Genomic DNA, 19,249 nt, shown 5'->3' with positions numbered 1-19,249 from the left:
GTTGGAACCAGAAGTTTAATAATGCTGATTCCTGATTACCTCACCACCAACCAGTCAGAAGAATGTCCACAATCTGACCACGCCCTCTTTGAACCATTTCTATAAAACTCCTCACTAACCCCTTCAGGTCCGGACACACAGTTTTGAGGCCATTAGACCGCTGAGGCTCCCTTTGCCTGGCAAAGCAATAAGGCTATTCGTTTCTACTTCACCCAAAATTTTGCCTCTGCAATTTAATTCGGTTTTGGAGTAAAGAGGCCAGATTCAGCATTAGGTTCTTCCTTCTCTGTGTTGTTGTACTCATATTTGGGCTTCCCAGGTGGCACTAGCAGTAAAGAACTCCCCTGCTAATGCAGGAGATGTAAGAGACATGGGTTTGATGCCTGGATGGGGAAGATCCCACAGAGAAGGGCATGGTAACCCACTCCAGTAGTCTTGCCTGGAGAATCCAATGGACAGAGCAGCCCGGCGGGTTACATAGGCCATAAGGTCACAACATACTGAGTCAGACACGACTGAAGTGGCTTAGCATGCATGCATACTCATATTTATATTAATTTGGAGCAAGCAAATTATTTAGATGTCCAGTTAAATCCACTTATTAAATCACACAGAAGAAATTAAAAATGTAAAGTCAGTACCTGGAGCAATTTATTAATCCATATAGATCTATGACTGCTGTGTACCCAGGTGAAGGAGGTCTCTCCATGGGGACAGTGGGTCCTACTCTTGGAACCTACAGCCTTGTACAGTTTGTGTAGAATTTTAGCATCCATCAGTTTAATTATGAAAAGATTTATATGGTGAACAAAGCAGACATAACAACCTCTATTAATCAGGTGTAAAAGGCATAATCAGAAAATTTTCATGCACTGAGGCTGGGCGCCCCTACTGCTGTTTAGTTGCTAAGCCTTGTCTAACTTCTCTGTGATCCCCTGGACTGTAGCCCACCAGGCTCCTCTGCCCATAGGATTTCCCAGGCAAGAATACTGGAGGGGGCCACCATTTCCTTCTCCAGGGGATCTTCTCAACCCAGGGACTGAACCTGTGTCTCCTTCATTGCAGGTGGATTCTGTAACACACCAGGGAAAACTGTACAGTGGGCGGCACTATTTATTATTGTAAAAATCCATATATAAGTGGACCTTCACTTTTCAATCCTGCTTTGTCCAAGTGCCAACGGTATACTTGGAGTTATATTATGATGATAATATTTTTGACAAACTTGTCCATATCTATGTCAGTACAATTCTGTTTAAAGTATTTTAACTTTACTTCCTATTTGAGTGGCTAATAATGCTGACCGTTCTAATAAGTTTTCTTTAAAGTTTTCTGAGATTTTCTTTCATGCCAAATGAACTTTTAAAATGACTTGTCAGAATTCAGTAGATCCACAACATGTCCACACTGCTGAATTTAAAATGGATAACCAACAAAGACCTGCGGCATAGCACAGGGAACTCTGCTCAGTGTTCTGTGGCAGCCTGAAAGGGAGGGGAGTTTGAGTGAAAATGAGTACACGTATATGTATGGCTGACTCCCTTCACTGTCCAGTTGAAGCCCTCACAATATTGTGCTAATCAGCTATATTCCAGTATAAAATAAAAAGTTTTTAGAAAAGAATTCAATAGATCCATATTAGAGTCCTATAAGAGTTAACTTGAATATACAGATTAATGTGGGGAGAAAGGACTTCTTTGTGATATAGACTCATCCCAAGAAAATGTACATCTTGTTGACTAAAAAAGGTATATAACTTGAGAGTTGAGAGTTAAGTTTTACTAGGAGCAAAAATGAGGACTTCAGTCTGGGAGACAACAACTCAGATAGCTCTGAGAGACTGCTCCCAAGAGGTAGTGGGGAAAAGTCAACATATAAGATTCTGGTGAAGGGGGAGTTAAATACGATTAAGCACTCATTTTACCAAAGATTTTCTGCTAATCAGGAGGATCTGATGTCTTCATGAAGGGATTTACTGCTTTTCTAGATATGAGGAGATACAAGGATTAGAATCATGAAATCAGTTCTTGAAAATATCCAACTATCTAAAGACCTGTCCCACCAGATTCCCTTAAGCACAGAAGTGCCACACTCCCCCCTGAACTCCTTCATGGGGCATTGAAGGTCAACAGCTGCAACAGTACAGGATTCAATCTCTGCAGAGGCAGATGGCCGATGCCCTTGGTGTTCAGACACTGGCAGTGCTCTTGGTAAGTGCCGATTTGTAGTTGACAATCTCACAGGCATCAAGGCTTCTTAATGTTCTACAGTTTTCTTCATATAATTCACACATTCATTTAGCTTATCCTTACTTATTTAGAATTTTTGGTGCTATAGTGAATATTTTTCCTATTCTACTTTCCCATGAAACAAAAGAAGGAGCATCAATATTGGCTGAGAGAAATCAAAATTCTTCTTCTTTACTGGCAATATAATCCTTTGTGGGACAGCCCAAGAGAATCGGCTAGAACGTAACATTAAGGACAATAAAACAATTAAAAATTATTACCTTTCTATAAAACAATTGCTTCAACTTTATCATTTTATAGGGAAGGAATTTATAGTTTTCTTTTACATAAAAGCTTACTGTAAATCATGAGCTTAGTTTGAAAAAAAATTGCCTAAACAAAATTTCAGGCATTATTTGAACTTATAAATTTGTACTGTTCCTATCAACTTGAAGTATTTTGCATGCTAGGATCTTTTAGTATTATTTTTAAAACTCACATCATGCCCAGAAAACCAAAAAGCACAGTTCTTTGCCAGTATTCTATGTGTTCATCTTTCACTTGCATGCAGGTCTACCCAAAGTTTATATATCATCTCCACTTTGAAAGACATTTGTGAGGATACTGACATTGACTAGCAGTAACTGGACATGGAACAACAGACTGGTTCCAAACAGGAAAAGGAGTACGTCAAGGCTGTATATTGTCACCCTGCTTATTTAACTTATATGCAGAGTACATCATGAGAAATGCTGGGCTGGAAGAAGCACAAGCTGGAATCAAGACTGCAGGGAGGTTATATCAATAACCTCAGATATGTAGACGACACCACCCTTATGGCAAAAAGTGAAGAGGAACTATTTTAAAAGCCTCTTGATGAAAGTGAAAGAGGAGACTGAAAAAGTTGGCTTAAAGCTCAACATTCAGAAAACAAATATCATGGCATCTGGTCCCATCACTTCATGGGAAATCAACAGGGAAACAGTGGAAATAGTGTCAGATTTTATTTTGGGGGGCTCCAAAATCACTGCAGATGGTGACGGCAGCCAGGAAATTAAAAGACGCTTACTCCTTGGAAGGAAAGTTATGACCAACCTAGATAGCATATTCAAAAGCAGAGAAATTACTTTGCCAACAAAAAGTCCATCTAGTCAAGGATATGGTTTTTCCAGTGGTCATGTATGGATGTGAGAGTTGGACTGTGAAGAAAGCTGAGCGCTGAAGAATTGATGCTTTTGAACTGTGGTGTTGGAGAAGACTCCTGAGAGTCCCTTGGACTGCAAGGAGATCCAACCAGTCCATTCTGAAGGAGATAAGCCCTGGGTGTTCTTTGGAAGGAATGATGCTAAAGCTGAAATCCAGTACTTTGGCCACCTCATGAGAAGAGTTGACTCATTGGAAAAGGCTCTGATGCTGGGAGGGATTGGGGGCAGGAGGAGAAGGGGACCACAGAGGATGAGCTGGCTGGATGGCATCACCGACTCAATGGATATGAGTTTGAGTGAACTCCGGGAGATGGTGGTAGACAGGGAGGCCTGGCGTGCTGTGATTCATGGGGTCGCAAAGAATCGGACACGACTGAGCAACTGAACTGAACTGAACCGAACTGAACATGAAAATTATGTTACAAGGAAGAATAGAATCCGACTCCATGTTAGATCTGCTTCTTTCACTTTAACCTTTGCTGTCTCCTGCTTTTGTTTCTATAATCACTGAAATAATTCTATCTATAACTATAAGCATATATAATGATCTGCCTTAGGGAACCCTGCCGCTCTGCTTGAATGTTAAACTAAAGAGACTTTGTTCAGCCCACAGGAAGACATTCTGACCCTGCCCATTTGGGAATGGGTGCAGAAAAGAAGAAACTAACACATCCTGTCCCTAGTGCTGGCTAAGTCAGGAGACATTTTGCAAGACGAATGGCCTTTCAGCTGAGCACCAAAGAACTGCTGCTTTCAAACTGTGGTGCTGGAGAAGACTCTTGAGAGTCCCTTGGAAAGCAAGATCAAACCAATCAATCCTAAAGGAAATCATCCCTGAATATTCATTGTAAGGACTGAGGCTGAAACTGAAGCTCCAATACTTTGGCCACCTGATGTGAAGAGCCAACTCATTGAAAAAGACCCTGATGCTGGGAAAGATTGAGGGCAGGAGGAGAAGGGGGCAACAAGGGATGAGATGGTTGGAAGGTATCACTGACTCAATGAACATGAGTTTGAGCAAACTCCAGGAGATAGTGAAGGACAGGGAAACCTGGCATGCTGCAGTCCATGAGGTCGCAGAGAGTCGATACGACTTAGCAACTAAACAACAATAATGCCCTTTTTACTTTACTTCCTCACCTCGTGTCCCGCTCTATTCTATAAAAGAAACTGTCATCCAAACCCTGATAAGATGGTACTCTAGGGCACTAGCCTGCCATCTTCTCAGATGCCTAGCTTTCTAGATAAAGTCGCTATTCACCTTGTCTCCCAATTACTGGCCTGTTGTGCGGCAAGCAGACTGAACCTGGATTCAGTAACAATTACCGTAGAACTGCAAGACTAATGTTTAGTGATCTGAGTTATAGAAGAACCGTTTTAGAAGCTTTTCTGCCCTTTTCCCCCATCCTTCTTTGCGATTCCCCTAGCTAAACCTGCTCTACCAGCCTCTGCATTTCAGTCAATGCCAACCTCATCAGTGAATTTCGTCGGGCCAAGACCTCTTTCACTCTCACACTCTACAATCCGTGACCAGGTCCAGCTTCATGGGCACATGTCCTGGGCAGTCACAGAGGCTGTCTCATCTAGCAGGGGTTTTGCACACTGTGGCTGCCATCTTAAAAATTCTTCAACATTGTAGAACATGGGGGCCAATATTTTCATTCTGCACAAGGTCTGGAAAATTATGTAGCTGGTCCTGGACATTACCATCAAAATATACACAGGCTTGATGCCAAAAACTCAGCCCCTGTACAGTAGTGCCAATCAAATCTCAGAGACAGAGTTTTTGTCAAGGCAAGTTGGTGTGCCCAAAGCACAGGAAAGCCAAACAAACTGAAATGCTGGAGTCTGGAGCAGAGAAAGGCTTATTGCAGGGGCTTGCAAGGAGATGAGGTGGCTCATACCCTAGAAAGCCCTGAACTCCCCAAACGGTTTTGGCAAAGCACTTTTTAAATAACTAGGTTGGGGACCGGCAGTGCAGGGGCATCCCAGGGTCTGTGATTAGCTCATGCACTATTCGCTGACTGGATGATGGTGAAGTAAAGGGATGGTGTCACAGGGTTTAACATTATCAGTCCTTAGCTCTAGGAGGCTGGAGGTGGTGTGCTCATGGGCTTGAAGTCATTAGTTTCTTTCATTTGTTGGAGAGGAGGAGGTCTTTTTACATCTGCAAAACGACACAGGATATGTGCATCAAATACTATTATATCGGGTACTTCAGAGAAGAGCTGAAGCAGAGGATATAGGGGAAGGCCTGTCCCTGGGAAGGCCCCATGGGGTCCTGCACAGTTACATTTTGGGTGAAATAGCAAAGAATAGCTTTACTTCTTTGCCAGGCAAAAGGGGTCACAGTGGGCTAACATCCTCAAGACTGTGTGTCCAAACCAGGGAGGATTTGGTGAGGAGCTTTACAGCAATGGTTCAAACTTGGAGTTGCTGACAAGGGTCAGGGTGTGTGCAGGGCCTGCACCTCTTTAATCTGGACTCAGGTGGTCTCCTGATGAGCCTCTGTGGTTATCAAGCTTATCAAACTGTGACCTTCTCTCTGAAATGAAGAATGCTTGATCCACCTGCCATGCAGGAGACCCAGCTTCGATCCCTGGGTTGGGAAGATCCCCTGGAGAATGGATTAGCTATCCACGCCAGTATTCTTGCCTGGAGGATATCATGGACAGAGGACCCTAGTGAGCTACAGTCCATGGGGTTGCAAAGAGTTAGACATGACTGAGTGACTGAGCACACGTGTATGCATACCTCAATTAAAAACGTTAAAAATATAGTGAATAGTAGTAGCTGCCGGGCCCAGGGAGGGAAGAGAGAAGAGAGATGCATAGGTAGGGAACATCAGACTTTCAGGGAGGTGAAACTATTGTGGGTGGCACTGTAAGGGTGGATATGGGACTTTATGCATTTGGTAGAATCCAGAACGCGCCTGTCAATGCAGGAGACATTTAAGAGATACAGGTTTGATCCCTGGGTTGCAAAGATCTCCTAGAGGAGGGCATAGGAAGATCCCTTAGAGAAGGGCACTCCGGTATTCTTGCCTGGAAAATCCTATGGACAGATGAGCCTGGTGGGCTACAGTCCATAGTGCTGCAAAGAGTAGGACATGACTAAAGCGACTTAGCACACACATGGAATATAACACAAAGAGTGAGCCCTAATGGAGCCTATGGACCTGAGACAATAATCTTGTATAAATAGTGGTTCACCCATCAATCATAATGTGGACCACACCAGCGCAAGAAGTGAATGAGACAAACTGGGCTGTGGGGAATACACAAAAACTCTGTCCTACCCGCTTAATATTTCTATGAGCCTATAACTGATTTTAGAAAATTAAAGTGTATTATAGTTGATACATACAATGGAATAGGATTCAGGTTTAATGAGGAAATTGACACCTGTTCTAACATGAATGAACCTGGAGGACATGATGCTGAGTGAAAGAAGCCAGACACAAAGGGACCAATTCTGAATGTTTCCATTTATCTGCACCCAGAGGAATCAAAATCAGAAAGACAAATAATAGCGTGGGTGCCAGGGGGCTGGCTGGGGCAGGGAATGGGGTTCCTGTTTAATGAGGACAAAGTTATAGTTCAGGAAAAGGCAAAAGTTCTGAAGCTGGATAGTGGGGATGGTTGTACAATGGTGTGAATGCAGTTAATACCACGAAATTGTATACTTAAAAATGATTAAAACTGTGAATTTTGTTATGTGTATTTTGCCACTATAAAAAGTAAAGCTTAATACTTTTTTTAAAAAAACTGGATCGGGTAAAGACTAAGCTCTTTGGTGTTCACCTTGCCTGTCCGCCCTTCCCCGCCTCCTTTCCTCCTCCCGTTTCTTTCTTTTCCCCCATCCTCACCCCTTAGATCCTCTGCTGCTGTTCATCTTCCCTCCAAAGAGCAGGGAGCTCCCCAGGGGCCCCTGTGCATCCTCTTCTGGAGCCCCCACCCAACCTGGGACAATGCTTTTAATGTCTGCATTCTCTGTATCCTCCATGGGACCATGCACCACCCTGGAAGTGTCTCCTTCTCCAGACTGGGCTCTCAGGCAGCCACCATGGTATGAATTAACGAAGGAGCTTTCTCCTTCTGAGGGGATGCAGGTCCAGCAGTAGATGGATGTCAGGGCTTTTCTTCCCAGCAATTCATGACTTTTCTGCTGCTCAGGACATCTGTAGCCACCATCACTCATTGAGTGCAATGACCACCCTAACTACTGGAGTGGCCGCATCCGCCCTCCAAGGGAGACAGACTCTTGGAAGTTGAAACCTGTCAGGTTTGTTTCTTGCTTTTTAATTCTGCTTCCCCATCTGCCTGGAACTTTCCCTTCCAAGCAGAGAGACACCATGGGTGTCTCAAGTGACTTTTCTTGGTTCCGCTACCCTGGCCCCAGAATCGTGTGGATTCTCAGGGCTGTGATGCTCTAACGGGGCTCAGCCAGTCTACAGAGGGAGATACCATCGGCAGCAGGTAGGCTTGCCAGGAAAGCAACGCCAGGGGACCAGAGGTGGCAGCTGTCAGGCGGCACAAGAGTGGAGGACGCTCCAAACTGTCCATGTGTGTGGATGGTGACCCGTGTGCTCTCTCCTTGGGGACATCATTCAGCCTTACCCTTTCAGTTTAGGAGAAACAGGGTGTATCCCTGCTGGCTGCTATTGGCCCTGTCATTTATCCCAGAGTGAGCCAGACTCCCCACAGACAAGTCCCCTCCAGCACTGCCTCCAGAAGACAGAAGTTACTTGTGTAGCAGAAAAAAAATAATAAACTGTTCAGCAGCATAATTAATCCCCAAGCTGCTCAAAGCAGTAGCAGCCAAGATACAGATGGAGAAGGGAACTGAGGATACAGTTCTGTACATTAGTATTTTCCTTAATAGAAGGAGCGAGAGATGGAATCAGGCCCTGGTAGAATTAAGAAGGCTTTTGTAAAGTCAGATTCCCCATACATCATGCAAGGGGAAATTGCCTGGAATTTCAGAAAGTGGAAGAAACGATTCTTGAATCTCACCATCTTTTTCTCTTCAAACTCTTGAATAGAAAAATAATACGTCTCCTGACTGAATGGGGTTCCTAAGCAAAAAAGTTATTCCAGAGAGTTAAGGTTTCTAAAAAACCAGAAGTCATTTAAGTGACTTTTTAAAAATGTGAATATTTCATGAGCACCTTAAATGCGCCACGCTAGGTGTGGGACCTAGCCATGAATGCCGCAAGCTGCTAAAAAGGAGAGGTACCTGAAACTCTGGGAATCGCGAAGGCTGCTGCTCCAGGTCCTAATCATTTAGTTGTCGAATCCACGCTCAAGTTCCTGATGCACAGTGAAGCTAAACAAACAGAAACGTTGGAGTTTGGAGCAGAGAAGGGTTTACAGCAGAGACGAGCAAGAACAGGCAGCTCCTGCTGAAAAGACCCAAACTCCCTCATGGGTTTTGGGAAAGAGTTTTTATTGTCAAAATTTGGGGTGGGGGAGGGCTGTAGGGTTTGTGACTTTCCTCTGAGTGGTTGATTGGAAGGTAGTGGAGTGATATTCTGGGAATCTCAGTCTTAGTCTTCTGGTTCCAACCAGTCGGGGATCCATGTGCTTATGCATGCATGCTTAGTCGTGTCCAACTCTTTGCAACCCCATGGACTGCAGACTGCCAGGCTCCTCTGTCCATGGGATTTTCCAGGGAAGAATACTGGAATGGGTAGCCATTCCCTTCTCCAGGGGATCTTCATGACCCAGGGTTCAAACCCAGGTCTCTTGCATTACAAGCAGATTCTTTACCATCTGAGCCACCAGGGAAGCTCCCCATGTGCTTGTGCTCGGCCTGAAGTCACGATCCTTCCCCTGGGTGGGGGCCTTAGTTATTTAGAAGAACTCAGAGATGGAGGAACCAGTACCCTGCCCCAAGGCTGCACTATTGCTTCTTGACTGCCCCTCCTTTGCTTCTGCACCCTCTCCCTTCCCTGATCTGCAACTGTTTAAATCTGCCCTTTGGAGCTCAAGGAAGGTCTAGGAGGCAGAAATCTCTTTTCCTACAAACAAAAAACAGGGAACACAGAAGGGTTTTTGTTGATCGGAGGGCCCCACAGAGTCCTGCTTGGTTTCACTTCAGTTTGTGGGTATGTAAATCTCACGCTGGGGAACTTTTCAGGTTTGTGCAATGATGCGTCCCTATAGTGACCCCCTCCCATGCATTTGGTTTGTTTTTATTGCTCTTAAAAGGCATCCTTTTAACCAGCCCTCTCTTTTTTCTCCCTGAGACCACCTCTAGCAGTTTGTCCTCCTAATTTGCTACTTAACAGCTGCTGGGAACTAAAACGTCCAGATAACAAAAGTGGGTGATGTTAAGTATAAATAGATTCTGATGTTGAGTATAAATAGATTTTGAGCTGAAATATTATAAAAAAAATTTTTTTTGGAATATTTTTGGTTATTATTTCCTAAAATATCCAAATGGTTCAAAGTCAGGGGAAAGAGGTAGATGTGGCTTCTGGGTCCCAGATACCCAAGTCGGTCTGACATTGTGTTCTCAGACCTTTCTGCCTTCACCTCAGCAATGCTTGGTGAGGTTGGCTCCAATCTCTGGCAGCCTCAAGCTCTGAGCCTGCATCCTTCCAGCTCAGCAGCCCCTAGAGAGAACTTCTCCTTGTCAGCAGATAAAGCAAGAAACCCAGGATTCTGTTTATCCCAAACTCAGAGCTGAGAGCAGGAGAGAGAACAGACAGGAGAGGAAGTCCTGGGAGATAAGAACAGCTCTGGGGCCAACAGAGGGGGTGGATGCGCATCCCACACACCCCTGCCAGACAGAATGGGAGGGAGGGAGGCCGAGTCCTCATGGGAATTTGAGCAATCTTTACTGGAATGTGGAAGACAGTACTGAGTGAACGAAACACAGATGTTCACAACTGCCTTTAATTTTTCTCTTTTACCCAATTTTTTTCATGTGTTTGTATATCAGGAAGCTGAAAGTAGCTCTAATTTGAGCTGTAAATGCAGTTTTGGTGTTAATGAATCATTTCTATCATGCCTTGAATGATTTCAATGAGCCCAGACTCTTGCATCTTCCCATACATAGAAAAGTGCTAAATTCATTAACTCGAGATGTCTGGTTTTCTTTCTTTAACAGTAATGTTTTGATATTCTGACCACCTGGTCTTTGTTGCAAAAATGCCCATATATCCTGGTTCCCCGTTTACCTCTTTGGAGCAGTTCCAGAGCTGTCACAGTATGTGGTCATCCAGCCATGGCCTCTCAGAGGCTGCAGGAGGTGTGAGGCTTGCAAAGTGCAATGGTTTACATTAGGGTTACGCTCTTATGTGGTCCATCCTGTGGGTTTGGACAAATATATAATGACATAGGGGCTTCCCAGGTGGCTCTAGTGGTAAAGAGCCTGCCTGCTGACATGGGAGACATGAGGGTTCAATCCCTGGGTCAGGCAGATCTCCTGGAGAAGGACATGATTTGCCTGGCTCAGAGTCCGTATTTGGCATATCTCAGGATCTTCCCATGGGTGAGCATCTCTCAGCCAAGATGTTTTGCACTGAAGAGGCCTATAGGTAATTAGCATCACTTAGCATCACTCCCCTTTTGACCTTCAAGGAGCTTTTCTCTGCTTGTGTAGTTGGGGAGGTCTCCTGGCTTTGAGAATGAGAAATATGTGATCTCTTATCTTCTATCTGGGCAGGGCACAGCCTCTTCTCTCAATCATCTGCTAGTTTCATCTTGGAGTGTCAACTGACATGGAAGGAATCTCCAACTGGCTTACCCTTGGTGGGGCATCTACCTCCTGCCTCACCTTAATAGTGGAGGAAAGGCAGCCAACAGCCAGAATCCTCCTCTCTTCTCTGACGCTTAGAGCAATAAAAGCAGGGATCAGCAAACTAAACAACAACAACATCCACCATTCCTGAGCCCTGTGAAGCAGGCTGGGGCGGGGGGGGGGGGGGGGGGGGGGCGGGGTGCCTCCACTTGCTCCTACCATCCCGCCCTTGAAGACTGGACCAGTTGGATGTCTCTAGATGAGGAATTACTTCATCCCCTTTGATGCCTGCCTCACGAGCAACCAGGTAGGAACCCTGATTGCTCCTTTATCCTAAATTGCTCCTTAACCCTAAATTGCTCCTTTAAAGGGTTTATCTCCTTTCATATTTTTCATCTTATTTACTTTGCATTTAATATTACATGTTCTTGTGTCTTTCTCTTGTACTTTCTCATTTGTATCCTTAAATCTCTCCAGATGTGTTTGAATCTATTCAGGCAGAACAGAAAAGGCAACAATCCTATTTATCTTTTTCAATTTTACCATGCAGTAGGATGTTAAATTACTCTAATACTATTTTATATTCACAACTAAAATAAACAAAAGGTGATAGAAGACATTTAGGTCTTGCCAAGTTTTTTTTTTTTCCTTGCCTAATAAAAGTGCAGGTCCCCTAAAAAAAGTCTTTCCAGGCTGTTATAAATAAGGAAGAATAAGGTAAAATTTTGGCATTGGAGACTGAGGCTGTAGTAAACATTTTAAAGCTGTTACAGACACATTTATGAGTAAATATACATGCACAACTTTATGTGCTACCAAGAGCTGATGTAGTCAAGTTCATTTCTGAGACACTCTTCATGAAAAGCATTGTTTGCTGAGCAAATTGTTAGGATAAGATCAGTGGGTGGAAGAATATTCATATCATTGATATAAGTCCACGTGGATCATGGGGAGAGCTAAGGATTCGGGTGGTGGAATCTCTGCCAAAATAAAATCCTAGGAGTTTTGGATATGACCTTCCCTGTTTGTCCAGTTCTTGGAGTTCACATTTAACACCTATGTAGGTCAAAGACATGAAAGTCTTTCAACTGGAATTGACCAAAATCAATTTCATTAGGAGTGAACTTCAGCATATGGGTGAATTCTTTGTTCCACATGATCTCTAACACCCTAGTCTTCCAGGATAATAAACCCAGGAGATTCTAAGATCCATTGCTTAGAGGAGCGTCAACATATGTATTCCAAAAAGGGCCAGAGAGTACTTATTTTATGCTTTTCAGGCCAGACTGTTTGTCACAACTATTCCACTCTACAGGTACAACAGGAAAACAGCCTTAGATAGCAGACAGGCAGACAGGCGTGACTGTGTCCAACAGACTTAACTTATCAAACATCAGGTGCCCGGATTCAACATGAGGGCTATAGTTTGCTGGCTCTGATTTACAAGATAGTCATCTGTTTGTTTCTGCCTCTTTCACATTTTTAAAATATTTATTTATTCAGCTGTGTTGAGTCTCTGTTGTGGCACACAGGACCTTCGTTTTGGTACGTGGACTCTCTAGGTGGGTCAATCCCGCTCAGTAGTTGCAGTGAGTGGTCTTAGTTGCTGTGAAGCATGTGCGATCTCAGTATCTCAGGTGGCAGAGTGGTAAAGAATTTGCCTACCAATGCAGGAGATGTAGGCAACCTGGGTTGGATTCCTGGGTCGGGAAGATCCTCTGGAGAAGGAAATGGCAACCCACTCCAGTATTCTTGCCTGGAAAATTCCTTGGACAGAAGAGCCTGGCAGGCTACAGTCCATGGGATCACAAAGAACACAACTGAGCACACACACACACACACACACACACACACACACACACACACACACACGGGATCTTAGTTCCCCGACCAGGGATGGAACCTGCGTGCCTTGCACTGAAAGGTGGATTCTTAACCACAGAACCATCACAGAAGTCCTCTTCCCCGCCCCCTCCTTTTTAATTCCCCACCTTTTATATTTCTTTTTTTTTTTTTTTTTTTGTTTTTAACAAATGTATGTGAGCAGGGGAGAAAGAAAGAAAAGGGAAGCCACTTCTTTTCCCTACCCTGGGCAAAAACTGGAGATAACTCATATTTTTGTTTAGGGATTTAACAAGAATTTGCAAAGAGTAATTTCCAAACTTGGATCCTGAGAATCAAGGTTCAGGGCAGGGCATGAACTGAACTGCAGAGTAGCAGAGGGGAAGGAAGTCCCCATCATTGCAAAGGAAAACATGTGAGTTTTGTTTTGGGTTTAGGGTAAGGTTGGGATTCATGATGGGGTTATCAGAAGGGAGACGGGTGAGCGGAGGGCTCTGCAAGCCAATGAGGGACCACAACTTGCTTCACAGAAGTGTTCCTGGGATCCTTTAAAAATCACGATGCCAAATATTCACTTTTGAGTTGTCTCCTGGTCTGAAAGTTCTGATTCGCCACCTCCCAAAGTTTTCAGCAAAATTTATGACATATACCAAGGCTTTTGGAGGGCGGGAATTAAAATGGGAATTAAGGAAAGAGCTGGATTTTCAAATCCAGGATATTCTGAGGACAATCAGATGATTCATAAAGTGAACTAAAATCAACAGAAGGAGCAGGCTAAAGCCAGGGGGCAGGAGGGGACTTGCAATGTGGTAGAAAAAGCACTGAGCTGTCTGCTCCACATGGGACAGCCTGGAAACCATGATCTGGATGTCTCAAAACCATATACTCAGGCTAATCTTAGTAACAAAGTTTTGGGTCTTGTTATTTGCTTGCTTGTCTATTTATTGTGATGGGTACTTCCTTGATAATGAACTATTGCTTGCAGTAAGTGGTTCCCCACAGAAGGGAGATGGTAGGACCATAATGTCCAGTGGTTTTCTTTTCCTCCAGCAGAAAAGGGTGCAGTGCCACTGGACATCCCCTGTACATCCATCCTGCTATGGGTAACCACCCTCTGCTCATCTGCTGGTACAGTGTAAGTTGGTCAGGACCCAGACTGGGTCAAGGAGCTTTTCTGGTGGCTCAGACAGTAAAGAATCTGCCTGCAATGTCGGAGACGTGGGTTCGATCCCCGGGTTGGGAAGATCCCCTGGAGAAGAAAATAGCAACCCACTCCAGTATTCTTGTCTGGAGAATCCTGTGGACAGAGGAGCCTGGTAGGCTACACAGTCCATGGGGTCGCAAAGAGTCAGACATGACTGCAGTGACTTAGCATGCATGTATATATGTATATATACACTACTCTGTGTGCATATATTTATATATATTTATACATATTTATATGGCTGAGAACACTACTCTGCCATAAAAAATATTGAAATACTGCCATTTGCAAAAATATGGATGCAACTAGAGATTAACATACTAAATGAAGTAGATCAGCCAGAGAAAGACAAATATCATATGATATCGCTTATACATGCAACCAAAAAAAAAAAAAAAGTAATACAAATGAACTTATATAAAAAACCAAAATAAACTCACAAACATAGAAAACAAACTTAGGATAACCAAGGGGGAAAGGGTGGGGAGGGATAAATTGGCAGTTTGCTATTAACATATACACACTGCTGCTGCTGCTGCAGCTAAGTCGCTTCAGTTGTGTCCCACTCTGTGTGACCCCAGAGACAGCAGCCCACCAGGCTCCCCCGTCCCTGGGATTCTCCAGGCAAGAACACTGGAGTGGGTTGCTATTTCCTTCTCCAATGCATGAAAATGAAAAGAGAAAGTGAAGTCGCTCAGTTGTGTCCGACTTTTAGCAGCCCCGTGGACTGCAGCCTACCAGGCTCCTCCATCCATGGGATTTTCCAGGCAAGAGTACTGGGGTGGGGTGCCACTGCCTTCTCCAACATATACGCACTACTCTATATAAAATAAACAACAAGGTACTACTTCATAGCACACGGAACAATCCTCAATGTTTTTTAATAACCTATATGGGAAAAGAATCTGGAAAACACATATATAAAGTTGGACCACTTTGTGTTCACCTGAAACACAACATAAATTAGTTGTCAGTTCAGTTTAGTTGCTCGGTTGTGTCCGACTCTTTGCGACCCCATGAATCACAGCACGCCAGGCCTCCCTGTCCATCACCAACTCCTGGAGTTCACTCAGACTCACGTCCATTGAGTCTGTGATGCCATCAGCCAGCTCATCCTCTGTCATTCCCTTCTCCTCCTGCCCCCAATCCCTCCCAGCATCAGAGTCTTTTCCAATGAGTCAGCTCTTCGCATGAGATGGCCAAAGTACTGGAGTTTCAGCTTTAGCGTCATTCCTTCCAAAGAACATCCAGGACTCATCTCCTTTAGAATGGACTGGTTGGATCTCTTTGCAGTGCAACGGACTGTCAAGAGTCTTGTCCAACACCACAGTTCAAAAGCAACAATTCTTCGGTGCCCAACCTTCTTCACAGATCAACTTTCACATCCATACATGACTACTGGAAAAACCATAACCTTGACTAGACAGACCTTTGTTGGCAAAGTAATGTCTCTGCTTTTCAATTAGTTATACTACAATATTAAAAAAATGCAAAAAACAATAGACACCTGTTAGAATGTTGTTTTTAATTAATTACAGTACCAAGTGCAACAAAACAGTGCAGCCACTTTGAAGATTAATTTAGCATACCCTCTACGGTTAAACATGCCCTCTAGCCCCCAGATTACACATTAGGTATTTGCCGAAGTGAAATAAAAACTGCAATTACACAAAAGCTTGCAGGTGCAGATTTGTGACAGCATTATTCTCCACCACACAAGACTGGAAACTACCCAAATGGACAAACCATGCTGTGCGCAGACAATAGAATACCTCTGCTGTTGTTTAGCTGCTATGTCAAGTCCGACTCTTTTGTGACTCCATGTACTGTAGCCCCACCAGGCTCCTCTGTCCATGGGATTTCCCAGGCAAGAGTTCTGGAGTGGGTTGCCATTTCCTTCTCCAAAAGATCTTCCTGATCCAGGAATGGAACCCACGTCTCTTGTGCTGGCAGGCAAATTCTTTATCACTGAGCCACGTGGGAAGCCCCAGGGGAATATTGCTGCTGCTGCTGCTGAATCGCATCAGTCGTGTCCGACTCTGTGCGACCCCATAGACGGCAGCCCACCAGGCTCCCCCGTCCCTGGAATTCTCCAGGCAAGAACACTGGAGCGGGTTGCCATTTCCTTCTCCAATGCATGAAAGTGAAAAGTGAAAGGGAAGTCACTCAGTCATGTCCGACTCTTAGTGACCCCATGGACTGCAGGCTACCAGGCTCCTCCGTCCATGGGATTCTCCAGGCAAGGGTACTGGAGTGGGGTGCCATTGCCTTCTCCAAATGGAATATTACTCAGCCATAAAAAGGAATACATGTAGAAACATAGGTCAGATGGTTTTTGATGTTTGAGAAAAGCCAGTGATGCAATGGTAAAGAACCTACCTGGCAATGAGGAAGATGCAAGAGATGTAGGTTCAATCCCTGGGTCAGGAAGATCCCTTGAGCAGGAAATGGCAATCCACTCCAGTATTTTTGCCTGGAAAATTCCATGGACAGAGAGACTGGCAGGCTACAATCTATAGGGTTGGAAAGAGTGAGACAGGACTAAACACTACTCGCAGACTCAAGTCTCCTACTATAGGATTCCATTTATAAGGCTTTCTCACTCAGGGACATCTGTAAGGACAAAAGCATCCATGACTGCCAGGTTTAGAGGTTAAGTATATGTGTACAAAATGAGCCAAAGGAACTTGGAGAGAGTGACGGACTTTTTCTATTTCTGGATTGTGATGGTGGTTACACAGCTATAGACATTTGTCAAAACTCAGAATCATGCACTAAAAAAGGTGTCACTTAATAAGGATAAATTAAATTCAAAAAATAAATTCAATATCACTTTCAAAAAAGAGATAAGGTGATGAGCTTTAGGAAAGGAGTAAAAAATTAAGAAATCAGAGAAATGAACAGAATGTATTTTCTCGAAATGGTGTTGAAGTGGGAGAGGAAATGGAGGGAGGGGGAGGAAAAAAAAGGAGAAAAGAGAGTCCAGAGTTAACAGAGGAAGAGCAAGGTCTGAGACATTTTGTGATTCTAGAAGTAACAGCACCATTTGTATCACCAGACAATGTCCCAAAACATAAGATCACGCTCAAAGTTGTTTTCCCTAGATCCAGAATCCTGAGCTACCCTGGCAAGCCTCTGCAACCCTGCCAGATCTCTGCCAATGGGCACAGTCGTTTTTTTTTTTTTTAAGATAGGTGACTCATCCTTTTGTTTAATTCATTTTAGCTGATCCATATGGCACATGGGATCTTAGCTCCCTGACCAGGGATGGAACCCAGGCTCCCTGCACTGGAAGCTCAAGTCTTAACCACTGGACTACCAGCAAAGTCTCTGGGCACAGTTTTGATTTTCTATCTGATTAACAATTTATAAATTTGTAGTCATTTCAGACACTAAAACATGGTATCCTACACTTCACGATGTGTCTCATTGATTTTCTGGCTTTTAATTTTTCTATCAAGTTGCTAATACTAAATATATACCTCTCATGCAGACCTTGGCTCAGGTGAACTTCTTTTTCTCATGAAGAACTCACAGGGGCTTTGCACTTTGTCCATCTCCCACTACTCATCTTCAGCTTAATGTTTTGGCTTTCAACCTGGCCACAGTCCTGAGGGTGTCATGTCTTTAGGTAGACTTGAATGACCAGATCCTTCCCAACTAATTAAAACCAGTTACAATTCAGTCTGCTTAGTATATCAGATTCTCATCAGTCAATGAACACCATATTTCCAGTGCCTCCTACATCAGTTCAGTTCAGTTGCTCAGTCGTGTCTAGGTCTTCGTGATCCCATGGACTGCAGCATGCCAGACTTCCCTGTCCATTACCAAGTCCTGGAGTTTGCTCAAACTCACATCTATCAAGTTGGTGATGCCATCCAACCATCTCATCCTCTGTCATCCCCTTCTCCTCCTGCCTTCAATCCTTCTCAGCATCAGGGTCTTTTCCAGTGAGTCAGTTCTTCGCATCAGGTGACTGAAGTATTGGAGTTTCAGCCTCAGCATCAGTCCTGTCAATGAATGTTTGGAAATGAGTTTCTTTAGGATTGACTAGTTTGATCTTGTAGTCCAAGGGACTCTCAAGAGCCTTCTCCAACACCACAGTTCTAAAGCAACAATTCTTTGGTGCTTAGCTTTCTTTACAGTCCAATTCTCACATCCGTACATGACTATGGGAAAAACCATAGCTTTGACAAGATGGATCTTTGTTGGCAAAGCAATGTCTCTGCCTTTTAATATGCTGTCTAGGTTGGTCATAGCTTTTCTTCCAAGAAGCAAGTGTCTTTTAATTTCATGGCTGCAGTCACCATCTGTAGTGATTTTGGAGCCCAAGAAAATAAACTCTGTTACTGTTTCCATTGTTTCCCCATCTATTTGCCATGAAGTGATGGGACCAGATGCCATGATCTTAATTTTCTGAATGATGAGTTTTAAGCCAACTTTTTCACTCTCCTCTTTCACTTTCATCAAGACGTTCTTTAGTTCTTCACTTTCTGCCATAAGGGTGGTGTCATCTGTGTATCTGAGGTTATTTATATACATACCCAGATGGATATCAAGTCAAGGAATATAAGAAATGTTTCCTTCGCTGAGGTCAGTCATAATCTCATTGGGAAAACAAGACTCACATTGGGAAAACAAGCAAATTCTCACACGTGATTATTAAATAATGTACTGCAGACTGAAAGTATTCGAGGGCCTCAGGGAAAAGAAGAGAGCCAGGAATCAGAGTGGGCTTTGCACAAAGGCTGGACTGAGACTGGAGACGCGGAGTGTAAAGATACGTGGTAAGAACAGGAAAGGACATTCCAAGAAAGAGAATTTGATGTAAACTGATTCTTACTCTATAGAGTTTCAGTACTTAGGATAGTCATGGTTGTAAAATACAGGATTAAAAAAACATGGACCAATTCTTCCCTTTCCCAAAACACATACATACACATGATCTATCCCATCACTGCCTTCTCGGCCATAAAGCAAGGGCAACACCTGATTTTTAGTAAGGAGCTTTAGTAGAATGA

The sequence above is a fragment of the Budorcas taxicolor genome, chromosome 17 (genome assembly GCF_023091745.1).
Source record: "Budorcas taxicolor isolate Tak-1 chromosome 17, Takin1.1, whole genome shotgun sequence".
In the NCBI taxonomy this organism is placed as follows: Eukaryota; Metazoa; Chordata; class Mammalia; order Artiodactyla; family Bovidae; genus Budorcas; species Budorcas taxicolor.
The sequence above is the reverse complement of the archived record's forward strand: the minus strand, read 5'-3'. Positions refer to the sequence as shown.